Source organism: Amorphotheca resinae (genome assembly GCF_003019875.1).
Source record: "Amorphotheca resinae ATCC 22711 unplaced genomic scaffold M430scaffold_2, whole genome shotgun sequence".
In the NCBI taxonomy this organism is placed as follows: domain Eukaryota; kingdom Fungi; phylum Ascomycota; class Leotiomycetes; order Helotiales; family Amorphothecaceae; genus Amorphotheca; species Amorphotheca resinae.
The window spans coordinates 2,071,551-2,082,886 of record NW_020194472.1 but is presented as its reverse complement, the minus strand read 5'-3'; positions in this window follow the sequence as shown (position 1 = coordinate 2,082,886).

Below are 11,336 nucleotides of genomic sequence, written 5' to 3'. Positions count from 1 at the left end.
CTAAGAGATTAAGGTCGTTAGCGAACCTTACTATAATAAGGCCTATATGTCTCTATAGTAGCGTGTACAAGCTAGTAGTATAGAGGAAGAAGAGGATAAGAGAGAAGGGCAAGCCTTATAGTACCCTTATAGTAACTTCTTAGGGCGGCGCCGCCTTTTTATTAAAGAAGAGGCTAGCTGTCTAATTAGTAAGAAAGCTATATACTTACTATATAGCCTATATAGAGAACCTTAGGTATTAGAGAGTATAAAGAAGGCGTGTATAGTTTACTATATTAAAGGCGCCTTTAATGTCTAGTTAAAGGAAGGACGCTACGGCCTTATAGCTCTACGCTATATGTATAGTGTCGACTACTATTTTAACTATAAGGTCTATTAAGCGTTATAGCTGGTTTCTTATCTACGTTTTTAGGAAGAGCCTTTACGACTTTATAGCGTTAGTAAAGCGCCGGCTAATTACTAACTTAATTACTTTACCTATTACGCTTAAGAGTAATATCGGCCTATAGGCCTTAGCGGTTTGTTACTATTTAAGGGTCTTTCTAGGCTTACGTAGTACTACTACCTTTACTACTTTAAACTACGCTAGGACGTGCCTTAGCTAGAGGCTTATAGTTACTACTACTATAAGGAGCTTAGCTAAGGGGCGCCTATATACCTTAAGGAAGCTAGTAAGTAGTAGGTTAGGTCTTAGCGCCTTTTAGGTACTTGTCTTTTAGAGAACGTTAGTAATGTCTACCTTTATTATAGCGTTATTAATAGTAAACTACTAGTACTACTTGTCCTAGAGGTCTAGAACGACGTTACTAAGATTAGCTACTAATTCTAGAAAGAACTACTAGCCTAATACTATTACTTTGTTATAGTAGCTTATAGCTAGTGCCTTCTTGTTAGTGTCTTAAAGAAGAGAGAGTAAGGCTAGTTCTAAGGACACGTAGCTATAGAGCCTGGCCTACCTTTTAAGACTTTAGAGTTTCTATTAGTCTTTTAAGATAGTAATAAGGGCGCTATACTAGCTCTTAGTCTTTATATCTTAGATCGTCTAGAGTTAGTAAGTACTAGCCTACTAGAGGTCGCGCTAGTAAAGTTTAGTTAGGGTAGTAGTATATTAATAGCGCGCTACCTACGTTTACTAGACGGCCTTAAGGACCTTACTACTCTACTAAGGTTTAGTATGTCCTTAGCTAACCTTCTTTCTTAAGGTAGATAAGTCTATAATACGTACAAGCTAAGAAGTAAGCGAGTTAACAGCCTTATTAACCTTACGAGGTATGTCTAGCGGCTTAGAAGAGAGGTAGAGCCTCTTAGCCTTAATTACTACTAGTTCTTAGTCTATTAAGGTCTAGCTCTATCTTAGTACCTTTACGGCTCTCTTATAGTAATCCCTTACTTAGGTAATAACCTTAATTAGCTAGGCGTAGTAGTCGGATCCCTTATACCTTAGGTTACCTTAGTAGGTATACTAGAGCGTTACTATAGCCTACGTATAATTAATCGTTAAGTCTTGTTTACTATATCTCTTTTAGGTTAGCTCTTTCTAGGGTATATGTAGTAAGAGTTACTACTTATAGGCTAGATAAAGGAAGGTCTCTAATTTAGGGGTAGTCTTACTAGCTCTGTCCTAGAGTAAGTAGTAAAGGTTTATATTACTTATAATAATCTACGGCCCCTTTAGGTCTTCTTTAGCGAGCTACTAGAGAGGGCTAGTCTAGCCTAGGGAGTTAGGAATTAGTAAGTATATTAACTAGATAGTAATACCTTATAGAGTAACGTAATACTAGTTAACGCTAGTCTCTACTACCTAAGTAGAAAGTAGGTACTACTTGTAAACATAGATAACTATACGGCTTTTACCCTTATAGACCTACTAGTACTTTACCTACACTAAGTAGTAGACTGTCTTTGTCTGTTTGTTATACTATAGCTCTTAGATTACTATAACGTCGGCTTTATAGCTATTATAAAGCACTATTAAGGTAAGGCTATTCTTTTTTATAGTGTTCTAGTATACTATTATTAATTTTATTACTAAGAGTCCGGGATCTATAAGTCTTACGTTACAAAAAGGTCGCTAGACCCTTAGTTAGTTCCTTAGCTTAATATCTTTATAATGTCGTAGCTCTAAACTATTATTATGTCTAGCGCCCTAATAAGAAGGCGCCTATACCTTACTAGAGTCCTTACTATAGGCTTCTTGTTGTTACCTATCTATAGTCTCTTAGGTATTACGACCTAGTAGCTATCGTTACTATCTTATAAAGACGCTAGCGTAACGCTAGGTACTCGGCTAGTAAAGCTGCTCTTTAATACCTTAAACTGTCTAAGTCTTTACTAATATAGTAGATAGACAGACAAAAGACCTAGTACGTTATAGCGCTATTAAAGTAGTAATAGTAGCTAATATAGTAATTAAAGGTACTAAGGTAGTAGCGACCTACTGGCTCTCTAGTAGTAATACTATCCTTACCTTTAAAGAGGCTATACTAAAGACTATAATCTAGGATTAAGGCTAAGTATAAAGGGCGTTTAGGCTTATAGCCTAGCTCTATAAGAGTAAGTTTATAGTAATCGTAAAGGGCCTACTAGTAGACTAGGTTATATAAGTAGAATTAAGAGCGCTACTAGTAGAGATCTAAGCCTATACGTTACATGTTACAAAAGTTAAAGTCGAGCCTATTAGGGCCTTTATAGTAAAGTTTATAACAATAGTACTATACCTCTAAAGCACTAACGTAGCGACGTGCCTATATAAACAAAGGCTAATCTAGTAAGCCTAGATCTTTAACTACAAGCTATATTTAGCTAACCTACAAATCTAAAGATACTTCTAGTACTACTAGTTCGGCTATATTAGGTAGTTCTATAAGAACTAGGCCTAGTACAGCTACTATATAAGAGCGGCGTACCCTTAGAGTAAAGAGAAGTACCCTTAACTTAATAGTAAGAAGAGATATATTAACTATAGTAGACTATATATAGCGTAAGACCGTTAGTGTCCTAAGGCTATTAAGGTAAAGGAGTAAGTACATGCCGTCTAATCCTTAGCTCTCTAATCTGTCTCTCTAGTATTACTTATACTCTTATTAGGCGCTAGCCTACTACTAACGCGTACGTAGCCTAAGAGGCCGCTACTACTATTAGCCTCTAAAAGGCTTTCTTTAACATCGTTCTTAATTACTTAATCGTTACTAGGTCGTTATTAGAGAGGGTCTTAGAGGTACGCGAGAAGGTCTTTATATTTACTACCTTTAGCTTTACTACTACTATTGTCGTTACGATAAGGTCGTAAAAGAGGCGTAACGCCTTATCCTCTTTACCTAGTATTACGTAGGCTTTAATTCTTTATATAATTTTCCTTATCTTATTGTTCTTATTACTCTTACTACTCTTTAGCTCTTTGTTATAGCTCTTAGTTAGGGTATAAGAGTACTAGCTTCTACTTGCGAGTAGGTAGTGTTAGCTTTGTTCAAGTCTAGCACACCTACTATCCGTTACTATAAGCTTGCCTATAGTCTGCTAGTACTTTAGAGGGTATCTAAAGGTACTAATTTTGATTCTATCGTTTGTTTTTAAGTTTTTAGGGTAGTAGAGGGCGTAGACGATAAAAGAAGCTAATTAAGGCCTTTATATAAAGCGTAGGTTATAAGATTAGGTAATTTATAATTTATAATAGTTGTCTATACCTTTTACTACCTTAAAAACTTAAAAACAAACAATAGATTTAAAATTAGTACCTTTAGATACTCTCTAAGGTACTAGTAGACTATAGGTAAGCCTATAGTAACAGATAGTAGGTATACTAGACTTAAACAAAGCTAGTACTACTTGCTTACAAGTAAGAGCTAGTACTCTTATACCTTAACTAAGAGCTATAGTAAAGAGCTAGTAAGTAGTAAGAGTAGTAGTAATAATAAGATAAAGACGATTATATAGAGAATTAAGGCCTACGTAATACTAAGTAAGAAGAAAAAGGCGTTACGCCTTTTACATAACCTTATTACTATAATAGTAATAGTAGTAAAGACAAGAGTAGTAAATATAATAACCTTTTTACATACTTCTAAGACCTCTTTTAATAACGACCTAGTAATAATTAGGTAATTAAGATTAATGTTAAAAGAGGCCTTTTAGAGGCTAGTAGTAATAGTAGCCCTTTAGGCTACCTACGTGTTAGTAGTAGGCTAACGCCTAATAAGAGTATAGGTTATACTAGAGTAATAGATTAAAGAGCTATAGATTAGAGTAGATAAGTAAGTAAAAGACCTAGTACGTTATAGTACTATTAAGGTAGTAATAGTAGCTAATATAGTAATTAAGAGCGCTAAGGTAGTAATAACCTACTAGCTACTTAGTAGTAATACTATCTTTACGTTTAAGGAGTCTATACTAAAGAGCGTAATCTAGGATTAAGGCTAAGTATAAAGGGCGTTTAGGCCTATAGCCTAGCTTTATAAGAGTAAGTTTATAGTAATTATAAAGGGCCTATTAGTAGACTAGATTATATAAGTAAAGTTAAGAGCGTTACTAGTAAAGATCTAGGCTTATATACTATATATTATAAAGGTTAAGGTTAAGCTTATTAAGGCCCTTATAGTAAAGTTTATAATAATAGTACTATACCTCTAGAGTACTAAGATAGTAATACGCTTATATAACTAAAGATTAATCTAGTAAGCCTAGATCTTTAACTATAAGCTATATTTAGCTAACCTATAAATCTAAAGATACTTCTAGTACTACTAGTTTAGCTATATTAGGTAATTCTATAAAAACTAGGCCTAGTATAAATACTATATAAGTATAGTATACTCTTAAGGTAAAGAAAAGTACTCTTAACTTAATAGTAAGAAGAGGTATATTAACTATAGTAGACTATATATAGTATAAGACTATTAGTATCTTAAGGCCCTTAAGGTAAAAGAGTAAGTATATACTATATATTAATAAAGGCCTAGATAGTTTAAGGTATCTAAGAGTAGCTTTACTAGCTAGGTACCTAGTATTACGCTAGTGTCTTCTTAAGATAGTAACAATAGCTACTAGATTATAATAACTAAGAGACTATAGATAAGTAATAATAAGAAGCCTATAGTAAAGACTTTAATAAAGAGAAAGCGCCTTTTTATTAAGGTACTATATATAGTAATAGTCTAGAGCTATAATATTATAGAGATACTAAGCTAAGAAGCTAACTAAGAGTCTAGTAACCTCTTTATAACGTAAGACTTATAGATCCTAGACTCTTAGTAATAAAATTAATAATAGTATACTAAAATACTATAAGAAAGAATAGCCTTACCTTAATAGTACTTTATAATTACTATAAAGCTAACGTTATAGTAATTTAAGAGCTATAGTATAATACTTAAATAAAGATAGTCTACTACTTAACGTAAGTAAAGTACTAGTAGGTCTATAAGAGTAAAGGCTATATAGTTATTTACGTCTATAAGTAATACTTACTTCTTACTTAAGTAGTAAAGACAAGTATCGACTAGTACTACGTTACCTTATAAGGTATTACTGTCTAGTTAATATACTTACTAATTCCTAACTCCTTAGGCTAGACTAGTCTTCTCTAGTAACTTACTAGAAAAGACTTAGTAAGGCTATAAGTCGTTATAAGTAACATAAACCTTTATTACTTACTCTAAGATAGAGCTAGTAAGACTACTCTTAAATTAGAGACCCTTCTTTATCTAGCCTATAAGTAGTAGCTCTTACTATATATACCTTAAAAAGAACTAACCTAATAGTAATATAGTAAACAAGACTTAACGATCGACTATATATAGGCTATAGTAACGCTCTAGTATACTTACTAAGGTAACCTAAGGTATAAGGGCTCTAACTACTACGCCTAGCTAATTAAGGTTATTACTTAAGTAAGGGATTACTAAGAGAGAGCTATAAAAGTACTAGAATAAAGCTAGACTCTAATAGACTAAGAACTAGTAACAATTAAGGCTAGAAGGCTTTATCTTTCTTTAGAGCCGCTAGATATACCTTATAAGCTTAATAAGGTAGTTAACTTACTTACCTTTTAGCTTATATATATTATAAATATATTTACCTTAAGAAAGAAGGCTAGCTAAGAGCGTACTAAGCCCTAGTAAAATAGTAAGGTCTTTAATACTATCTAATAAGTATAGGTAGTATACTATTAATATACTACTATCTTAACTAAGCTCTACTAGCGTAAACTCTAATAGGCTAGTACTTATTAACTCTATATAATCTAAGACGTAAAGACTAAGAGCTAGTATAGTACCCTTACTACTACTTTAAAGGACTAATAGTAACTCTAGAGTCTTAAGAGGTAGGCTAGGCTTTATAGCTATATACTCTTAGAACCGGCCTTACTCTTGTCTCTTTAAAGGTACTAATAAAAAGGTACTAGCTATAAGTTACTATAATAAAGTAGTAGTATTAAGTTAATAGTTCTTTTTAGAATTAGTAGCTAATCTTAGTAATATTATTCTAGACCTTTAAGATAAGTAATACTAGTAGTTTATTATTAATAATACTATAATAAAGATAGAGATTATAGACGTCCTTTAAAAGACAAGTACTTAAAAAGTACTAGGGTCTAACCTATTACTTACTAGCTTCCTTAAGGCGTATAAGCGCTCTCTAGCTAAGCTCTTTATAGTAATAGTAATAGTAAGCCTTTAGCTAAGGTACTTTCTTATATAGTTTAAAGTAGTAAAGGTAGTAGTACTATATAAGCCTAAAAAGACCCTTAAATAGTAATAAATAGCTAGAGCCTATAAGCTAATCTTACTCTTAAATATAATAAGTAAGGTAATTAAGTTAGTTATTAGCTAGTACTTTACTAACGCTATAAAGTTATAAGGGCTTCTCTTAAAGACATAAATAAGAAACTAGCCTTAGTACTTAATAGACCTAGTAGTTAAAATAGTAGTTAATACTATATATATAGTATAGAGTTATAAGGCTATTATAACCTTTCTTTAACTTAATATTAAAGGCGCCTTTAATATAGTAAATTATATACGTCTTCTTTATACCTTTTAATACCTAAGGTTCTTTATATAGGCTATATAGTAGATATATAGCTTTCTTACTAACTAGATAGCTAGCCTCTTCTTTAATAAGAAAGTAGTACTACTCTAAGAGGTTACTATAAGAGTACTATAAGGTTTGCCCTTTTCTTTTATTCTCTTTCTTCTTTATACTACTAGCTTATACATACTACTATAAAGATATATAAGCCTTATTATAGTAGGGTTTACTAACGACCTTAACCTCTTAGTATTTAGTAAAGATATAATAAAGATACGCTAGTACTTTAAAGAGGTATAGTAAATATATAACTAGTAGTTACGTATAAAGAAAATAAAGTTTGCTTTTAAAAAGAGTAAGCTCTTTTACTTTACTTATACTTATACTATACTAATAACACTTATCTACTTTAACGACTAGGTTATACCCTTAGTCTAAGAGGCCTACTTTCTAAGGGTATAGATAGACTAAAAACTTAGATAAAAGGGCTACTTTAACGCTATTAAACAAAAGTTTATTACTTAGTAGTTTATATTTACTAGACTTACTATATTTACGTAAGGATATAGCCTACTATATATAAGGGAAATCTATATAAAGGTAATCTAGAGCACTATAGTATATAGTATAAAGGTCTAGTACTACTCTTTTAAGTAGTAAGCTAAGAAGATTATAAAAGACTTTACTATAAAGTAGTTATAGTACTTTTATATTATTATAAAGGTATACTAAGCGACTCTTGTCTAGTTCTTTAAGTCTAAAATAGCTACGTCTTTACTTAACCTTTATCTTAATAAGTAAGTATTATTATTATTGTTCTTACAACCTATGCCTACTGTATACAGAACCTCTATACTACATAAATCACGTAGTAAAACCGTACTAAAGCTAGGTAAAAACCTACGTACTACTACTTACGTTTATACTATTATAGCGCCGCTAAGGCACTAGGTCCTTATCGCTACCTTACTAGAACTTAACCTTCTAGCCTAGTAATACTAAACATACTAACAAGACGCTAGTAAGGCGCTAGTAGAGTGCCGGCTACTAGCTAGGGCTACTCTCTCTCTTATAACTTCTCTACTAGGTAGCGCTTAGCTAGACAGAACTATAGGAATCGGCCGGTAGACAGTAGCTAACAGATTAGTATACAAGCGCTCTTACCTTTTACTATTACTACTATAAAGTCGTAGAACGTCTATAGTACTCTTAGGTAGAGCGCTTACTATAAGGCCTACCGCTATTAGTCTAGTAGCTAGTAGTTAAGGATTAGGTAAGCTACTATCTCTAAGGCCTTACTATAAAGGTACTAAGGAGTCACTACCTCTAGTACTTTACGCTTAAAAAGAAAAGCCTAGAGTCTAACTTTACTAGTACAGATCTATGTTAAAAGAGAGCTCTTGTACTTACAAAAGAGTAGGTACTTCTTAAGGGCATCTACTAAAGGGACAGGTAGCACGGCTAGGACAGCGCCTTAGTAGTATACTAGTAAGCTGTTGTGTTAAGACTATTATGCCTTCTAGTTCCCTTATAAGGTCTCCTTTAGAAGAGAGTCCCTATACTAGTCCTTTACTTATATAGTATAGCCTACCTTATACTTAAGTAACGTATAAGGTAACGCTATAGCGGTACTATAGCGGCGTTTCTAGTATTATTAAAGACAGGTTACTACCTTATTATAGACAGACTATATAAGTTCGCCCTTACCTATACGTTTAAGACGTTATTTAAAGTCTACTACCTGTTTGTTAAGGTAGAGGTTAAGTAAGGGCATAGCTATTTCGGACTTAAAGAACCAGACAAAGGTCGCCTAGTACGCCCTTACGACGACGTAGAGGTACTATAACTACTATATAGTAAGGTCTTTTACGATCCCCTTAGCTTACTACCTAGAGGGGTAGTACTAGACCCTTACACTATATACTATAGTACTCTAGATTACCTTTATATAGATCTCCCTTACACGTAGTAGGCTACATCCTTACGTAGACGTAGTAAGCCTTATAAGTATAAACTACTAGGTAGTAAACTTTTGTTTAATAGCGTTAAGGTAGCCCTTTTATCTAAGCTTCTAATCTATCTAAACTCTTAGAAAGTAGGCCTCTTAAACTAAGGGTATAACCCGGCTATTAAGGTAGATAGGCGTTATTAGTATAGTATAAGCGTAAGTAAGGTAAAGAAGCTTACTCTTTTTAAGGGCAAACTCTATCCCTCTTGTACGTAACTACTAGCTATATGTCTACTACGCCCCTTTAAGGTACTAGCGTATCTCTATCGTGTCTTTACTAAAGGCTAAGAGATTAAGGTTGTTAGTAAACCTTACTATAATAAGGCTCGTATGTCTTTATAGTAGCGTATATAAGCTAGTAGTATAGAGAAGAAAGAGGATAAGAGAGAAAGGCGAGCCTTATAGTACCCTTATAGTAACTTCTTAGGACGGCGCTATCTTCTTATTAAAGAAGAGGCTAGCTGTCTAATTAGTAAGAAAGCTATATACTTACTATACAGCCTACATAAGGAACCTTAGGTATTAGAGAGTATAGAAGAGGTGTGTATAGTTTACTATATTAAAGGCGCCTTTAATGTCTAGTTAGAGAAGGGACGCTATAGCCCTATAACTTTACGCTATATATATAGTGTTAACTACTATTTTAACTATAAGGTCTATTAAGTATTACAGCCGGTTTCTTATCTACGTTTCTAAGAGAAGCCTTTATAACTCTATAGTATTAGTAAAGCGCTAGCTAATTACTAACTTAATTACTTTACCTATTACGCTTAAGAGTAATATCGGCCTATAGGCCCTAGTAGTTTGTTACTATTTAAGGGTCTTTTTAGGCTTACATAGTACTACTACCTTTACTACTTTAAACTACGCTAAGACGTGCCTTAGCTAGAGGCTTATAGTTACTACTACTATAAGAAGCTTAGCTAAGAGGCGCCTATATACCTTAAGGAAGCTAGTAAGTAGTAGGTTAGGTCTTAGCGCCTTTTAGGTACCTGTCTTTTAGAGAACGTTAGTAATGTCTGCCTCTATTATAGTGTCGTTAATAGTAAACTACTAGTACTACTTGTTCTAGAGGTCTAGAACGACGTTACTAAGATCGGCTACTAATTCTAGAAAAAACTACTAGCCTAATACTATTACTTTATTATAGTAGCTTATAGCTAGTACCTTTTTATTAGCGCCTTAAAGAAGAGAGAGTAAGGCTAGTTCTAAAAGTATATAGCTATAGAGCCTAGCCTACCTTTTAAGACTCTAGAGTTTCTATTAGTCTTTTAAGGTAGTAGTAAGGGCGCTATACTAGCTCTTAGTCTTTATATCTTAGATCGTCTAGAGTTAGTAGGTACTAGCCTACTAGAGGTCGCGCTAGTAAAGTTTAGTTAGGGTAGTAGTATATTAATAGCGTACTACCTACGTTTACTAGACGGCCTTAAGGACCTTACTACTTTACTAAGGTTTAGTACGCCCTTAGCTAACCTTCTTTCTTAGGGTAGATAAGTCTACGATATGTATAAGCTAAGAGGTAAGTGAGTTAATAGCCTTATTAACCTTATAAGGTATGTCTAGTAGCTTAGAGAGGAGGTAGAGCCTTCTAGCCTTAATCGCTACTAGCTCTTAGTCTATTAAGGTCTAGCTCTATCCTAGTACCTCTACGGCTCTCTTACGGCGATCTCTTACTTAGGTAATAACCTTAATTAGCTAGGCGTAGTAGTTAGATCTCTTGTACCCTAGGTTACCTTAGTAAGTATACTAGAGCGTTACTATAGCCTACGCGTAATTAATCGTTAAGTCTTGTTTACTATGTCTCTTTTAGGTTAGCTCTCCTTAAGGTATACGTAGCAAGAGCTACTACTTATAGGCTAGATAAAAGAGGGTCTCTAATTTAAGGGTAGTCTTACTAGCTCTGTCTTAGAGTAGGTAGTAAAGGTTTATATTACTTATAACGATCTATAGCCCTTTTAGGTCCTCTCTAGTAAGCCGCTAGAGAGGGCTAGTCTAGCCTAAGGAGTTAGGAATTAGTAAGTATATTAACTAGATAGTAACACCTTATAGAGTAACGTAATACTAGTCGACGCTAGTCTCTACTACTTAGGTAAGAGGTAGGTACTACTTATAAACGTAGATAACCGTATAGCCTTTACTCTTATAGACCTACTAGTACTTTGCCTATACTAAGTAGTAGACTGTCTTTGTCTATTTGTTATACTATAGCTCTTAGATTACTATAACGTTAGCTTTACGGCTATTATAAAGTACTATTAAGGTAAGGCTATTCTTTCTTATAGTGTTCTAGTATACTATTATT